This window comes from Cucumis melo, chromosome 4 (genome assembly GCF_025177605.1).
Source record: "Cucumis melo cultivar AY chromosome 4, USDA_Cmelo_AY_1.0, whole genome shotgun sequence".
NCBI lineage: Eukaryota > Viridiplantae > Streptophyta > Magnoliopsida > Cucurbitales > Cucurbitaceae > Cucumis > Cucumis melo.
This window is the reverse complement of record NC_066860.1, coordinates 4,005,186-4,011,467: the sequence shown is the minus strand read 5'-3', so window position 1 is coordinate 4,011,467 and position 6,282 is coordinate 4,005,186. Positions and strand designations below refer to the sequence as shown.

The window sequence follows — 6,282 nt, the reverse complement described above, 5'->3', positions numbered from 1 at the left end:
ATAGAAGAATATGGATGGTGAACCAAACAAATGGATTTCTTTTTTATAGGGGCCTCTTTTTGTCATAAGTGGAATAAGTTATTATATAGTTGATTGATTTGGGGATTGTTTGACATGGATTTTTATTTTCTCAATTGAATAATGAATATTCTCATCATTATTATGGTAAGTTAAATAATAATAATAATAATAAATTTTCCTTTTCCAAAATAATGGTAATAAATAAATTAAATTAATACTTCAATTTGACTTATTTTCTATTTAAATCTCTAAGTCTGGCATTGCCAAGACAGGTGCTTTAAAAGAAAAATAAGATAATGTTTGAATTGTTGTACTGTTTTTTTTTTCTTTTTCTTTTTTCTTTTTTTTTTTAATTATTTAAGAAATTTCAATTAAATTTGGAAACATAAATTCATTGTTACACTAAATTTGACATTTTGTATCATTTTAATTTTAAACATAAAATAAAAAATTGCCATATTTTACTAATTTCAATTTTAATAAAAAAGTGTGAATTGATACAATAATTCAAGTTTTTTAAAATTAAATTTAATTTAATTAAAAATGATAAAAAAAAATACGACTTATATATAATATTAAATTTATCTTGATCTATTAATTTAAATTTTTTATATGAAATTATTATTAGACTGGTAGATATAGTTTTGGTTGTTATTCCTCCTTAAGAAAATCTGATAGAACCGAAATAAATAATTAATATTTAGATATTGTTTTTTTTTTTTTTTTTCCTTATGCATTAGAACTGATTTATATTATGTAAAAATAAAAAAAAAATAAAAAGAAAAGAAAAGAAAAGAAAAGAAAAGGAGTAATATAATATTAAAATAGAGAATAATGGTAGATATAAAAACGAGGGAAATATGGTGAAGGGATGGGGTAATTAAATAGGTTAAGCGGTGGATTTTAGAGTTGTTGAGTGCCGACGGCCGACGCTGTCAACTTCGGTTTATTAAAGCAAAAAGAAAAAAAAAAAAAAAAAAAAAAGAGAGAGGAAAGAAAAAGGAAGAAGCGAAACGTGGTCTCTTTGATTGACACGTGTAAAATGTCTTAAATTACCTACATTTATCGGTGCCACCTCAGATGATTTCATTTAATAAGTAATTTTTGTAGAAAAGAAAAGAAAAGAAAAGAAAAGTAAGAAAAGTGGTGGGAGGTGGTCCCCAGTGGGGAGGGAAACGTGTGGGTGAAGTGGGGACCTCAGTGTGTCCGCTTTTTCATCTCATCGGATGCGCTGCTCCTCCACTATGCCTATATGCAAACGCGAAGGAGGAGAGTTTTGTGTGTCTGATGGGGGGTTGTGGGCCCCCTATCCCAACGCTCCTCCTTCCCACGCACTCCCTTCTATCCTAATTATCCTACACCCCTCCCTTCCTTTTTTCCTTCAACTATCTACACTATTTTTTGTCTTTCTTTTTCAAATCTACACTTTCTTCTTCTTCTTCTTCTTTTACCTCTCATTTATATATTTATTCAATGCTTACCTTTTTATCTTTTAACCATTTTTAATCCAAATGCACACACCAATTCCCAAATTATTAGGTTTTATATTCTCCTTAATTTGTTCCCATTCTAATTTCTACTCCTTATCCTAACATTTTCTTCTAGTTTCCTTGCCCTCGAAATCTCGTTTGTATTTGTGGTCGTCGCAAGTCCTTTATGAACTTGATCTTCAATCTGCTTCTCCACACACTACAACACCTAATTAGTATAAGACCAAAGTTTAGGGTTCTTATTAGGAGATTACTTAATATCCTCTTTGATAGAGATTTCTACAAAAATGAGGTTAGGGTTTTTCTACCCTCGGACCCGCTCCATATTTTGATTCTCATTCTTATGAGATTTCTAAATATATATATATATATATATATATATATATATTATTTATTTATTGTTATTTAACTTTTTAAAATAATTTATGTTTATCTAGTTGAGACCTCATATGTTTTTGTCGCTGTTGCAAGTCTGTTTATGTTCAGTTTCCATTAATTTAATTTCGCCTTGTGGGGGTAGGTCCATATTATTATGGCCATGATGCTTCGGTCATTTTCATTGCTTGAGGTGTAAGGTATTAGATTGAGTGCAACTCGGTTTTTTTTCCCTAATTGATATATATTTTTGGTTCAATTGGACACCTTGAACTCTAGAAATTGTATTAAAAAATAAAAAAAGAATAACACATTTTTCTTAGAATATCATTGAGAGAGTAGAAATTTAGATCACCAACTTTGTTATATTTTTTTTTTGTAAGAATTAAACTCTCAACCTCAAGGTTATAACGTGGGGACATGGCCAATACAACATATGTAGAGTTTAGTTAAAATAATGCTTTATTTAATATATTTTTTATTTGACACTTCAAACTTAATATTAAAATACAAAAATCGAATGTGAGGGGAGCACGTGCCCCCTCGGTCTCTTAATACACTACAAGAAAAGGGAGATCTCCCGACGCACAAAAGCATCGGGAGATATACGCAAAATTGTCGGGAAAGGATCTCCCAACGCATAAATGCGCATCGGAACGAAAGTCGAGCAAAATGAGTCGAGAAAGGATCTCCCGACACACAAAACGAAACATCGGAAGATCCTAGACATATTTCAACACTGTACCTAAACATACCCGATGTTGTATATAATGTTGGAATATGGCTAGGATCTCCCGACGCTTTGTTTTGTGTGTCGGGAAATCTTTTTTTTTTCTTTTTAAATACCTTCCATTATTAATGGAAGGTAGTACATATTGGGTAACCATCCATTTCCTTATCAGAACCATCTCCATCGTCATCATCTTCATTGCTTGGTAGCCATCTATTACATCATCTTCTTCAATTTCCTCCTCTTTTGCAGCTTTTATGTGCAAACGAGCATAAACATACGTGGATTTAGGCAAAAATCAAGCCATGCAAACACACTAGCATGCAGTAAGTAAACAAAAATAAATAAATATATAAATAAAACCGTGCTTTACCTTCTAAACTCACTATTGTTGCTAAGAACATGAAGAACGATTACAACCTCATTCCAAACTTTTGAATATAACAAAAACAGAAACCAAGAAGAAATATTGGGGGAGTTACAATAAAAAAAAACCCACTGATGGAAAAGGAAATTAAGAACAAATTCAAAGGGGTTTGTATTTAGGATTTTAAACTCTGAATTACCTCTAACTAAGAGGTTGTGACAGAGACGAAGACGAAGAGAGTGGCAGCGGCAGACAAAATGGCCACTAACAACGACAACGATGCATCGACATTAACAGCGACAACGACACTGACCCTAACGGTGGAGGAGCAACCCTAGTGCACACCATTTCTACACATCTCTTTCCTCTTCTTTGCATATCAGTGAAGGTGGGGGGTTTTTTTAAAGGCTAACTCTTGACGCTTTACTTAAAGCGTCGGGATATATCCAAAAATTCCCAACGCTTTATTTAAAGCATTAGGATATATCCAAGAACTCCCAACGAGTTTCTTTCTACGCTAGAAGTTCTTGGATATATCCCGACGCTTTAAGTAAAGTGTTGGAAATTCCTACCTCTCTCGACCCCTTAGCTTGTGCGTCGAGAGAGGTCCTAACTCTCGATGCCATATCTCCCGACGGTGTAAAACAGCGTCGAGAGATCCAGAATTTCTTGTAGTGATAAATTCTCCCTTGCAATTAATAGTTATGTACAAATAAAACTTCAACAACCAAATAGAAAAAAAAATTAAAACTAAACTTAAGGGTTATATATATATAAATCAATTCATTCATAGAAACTAACATCAACCAAAAAAAATTTCAAGAGGGGAGAAGGAGAGTGAGTCAAGAATAATTCAACAAAACCTAGCCACATCTTTAGAACAAGAATAAGGACTAGCAACAAATAAACAAACGCAATCGTCAGATGACATTGGGGCACGAGCCAAGCGATGTGTCATCTCATTAGTATTACGTGCACACCAATCAAAGGAGACGACCTAGGCCAACTTGCCTGACCTCACAATCTCATAAACAAAACCCATAAGATCTGAAAAAACAAGAGCCTTAACACTTGAGAACATTAACTAATTAATCTCAACTCCACAAAACAAGGGGAGAGACCAACCAACAAAATAATTAACCAAAACCTCCAAACCTATGATCAATACCAAAGCTTCGAGAACCTTGATAGGCCATTTGAAGCTCACCCTCTCGCAACCAACTAGAATGAACCATCTAGCTGACTCCATCCAACCTTTCAAAATCAAATCACAATGCATCAGAATTAAGCTTCCAACGATGGAACATAAATTTGAGTAAAGAAACCAAAGCAGATGTTTGAGTTTCAACCTACCAACTTGTATAATGTAAGCTACAAAGTTACCGTAAAATCTTTTGCCAATAGGCTTAAAATAGTTCTAGATGCTATTACCTCTCGTACTCAAAGAGATTGTTTTGGGTAGGTTGATTATTGGCGATGCTATTTTAAGGCTCAAATGTATCCATGCCATAAACAAGACAAGAGTTTGAAAAGAGGGACAAGTGACTCTTAAGCTTGATATAAGCAAGGCTTATGACAAATTTGAGTGATTGTTTTTTCGTGTAATCGTCCTATCTATTGGCGTTAACGGGTTTTGGATAAGAAAATTATGAATTGTGTAGAGTCGGTTGAATTCTTGGTTATCTTTAATAGTAAGCCCTATAAGGAGTTTGGTACTTGGAGGAGTCTTCATCAAAGAGATCCTCTTTCTCCTTACGTGTTCCTCATTTGTGCAGAAGGTTTGTGAGCCCTTCTCCATAAGGATGAATCTCTTTCCCCTTTTCACGGGCTTCATTTTAATAGGCACCGTCTCTCTATTTCTCACCTTTCCTTTGTCGATGTCAGTCTTATTTTCTCTAAAGCTTTGATCTTTTGAGTATAGGAATATTTGTAATGCTCTCTAGGTGACAAGAAAGCTTATAGACATCAAATTAACTTTGATAAATTTGAGTGTATGGTTAGCAAGAATGTGGGGCAGTCGTTAGCTTCTAATATGTTTGGTGCGAGGGAAACGAACTCTCTAGGTATCTACCTTGGGGTGTTTGTTCATAATTACTGCAAGAACAAAACCCGTTTGTTTAAGAGACTGAAGGAGAGAGTTTGGAAGGCCTTTCAAGGTTGAAAAGAGAACCTCTTATTCTTTAGTGGGAAAGAGACCCTTATCAAAGTTGTTGCCTCAACAATAATCACTATTTACACCATAAGTTGCTTCAAGCTCCCCAATTATTTATATGAGGATTTGAATAGAGCTTGTGTGCCCAGTTTTGGTAAGACTCTTTTGATGATAAGAAGAAAGCTTATCGGTTGAGTTGGAAATGACTTTATGTCGATAGGAATACAAGAGTCTTGGATTTCAAGAATCTTCTCATATTTAACAAGGCTATGCTTGCCAAACAAAGTTGGAAAATTCTTCAAAAGCTCAATAGTTTAGTAATTTTTCCAAATGTAAGCTTAAGATTTGAACTAGGTTAAAACACCATTTTAATAATTATACTATAGGCATATATTTTCATAATTTAATTTATAAAATAAATATTAACAATTTTTTTTTAAAAATGAACTATATAATATAAACTTAGTAGATAAGGATACATAAATGGTATTAACATTTTAACATAATAGTTATTGTTGAATAAATAAATAAATAAATAAATAAATAATACACTAAGGGTCGTTTGTTTAAGGGTTTTGTGCATGAAAATGGATATAGACATTCAAAACTTATGTTTGTTTCACATTTTTTGAACATTTTCCTAGAAATAACTTATTCTCAATCATCCTTATTTTCCACTTACAAGGGTTTTTTATTCCCTTCCAAATAGTGAGTTTCCTCTTTTCCCCTCTCTAATTGTTTTTATTTACAATTATATATACTTTCATTTGATTTGAAATATAGGTTATTAATAGAAAAATTTTCAAAAAATGGCAAATTTGACAAAATATTTACAAAATGTATCAAAATTTCAAATTCGATCAATGATAAACGTTGATAAATGATATGCTTCTACCAGTAACATTGATAAACAGTAATATATAGAAGTTTATCAATGTCTATCATTGATAAAATAATTTTTTTTTCTATATTTAATATAATTAATTAGGAACATTTTTAAGTATATTAAAATAAACTAAAATATTTATAAAATATAACAAAATTTTGGATTCTATTAAGGTATAGGGATAACAAATACGACTAGAGAGAATATTTTTATAATACAATATGGCGAGACATTCGTATTGAGTTGTTCATAGCACCACAA

The 6,282-nt window shown here is 32.2% G+C and overlaps 2 long non-coding RNA genes across 2 annotated transcripts; both read right to left on the bottom strand.

The window, feature by feature from the left end:
* Positions 1–2,330: 2,330 nt before the first annotated feature.
* LOC127149026 (uncharacterized) lies at positions 2,331–3,756 on the bottom strand. The gene is made up of 2 exons (XR_007820230.1): positions 2,990–3,756; positions 2,331–2,868 (listed from the first exon to the last, which is right to left on the bottom strand). It is a non-coding gene; the product is annotated as an uncharacterized LOC127149026 (long non-coding RNA).
* Positions 3,757–3,835: 79 nt separating this feature from the next.
* On the bottom strand, positions 3,836–4,383 carry LOC127149025 (uncharacterized). The gene is made up of 2 exons (XR_007820229.1): positions 4,337–4,383; positions 3,836–4,237 (listed from the first exon to the last, which is right to left on the bottom strand). It is a non-coding gene; the product is annotated as an uncharacterized LOC127149025 (long non-coding RNA).
* Positions 4,384–6,282: the final 1,899 nt, after the last annotated feature.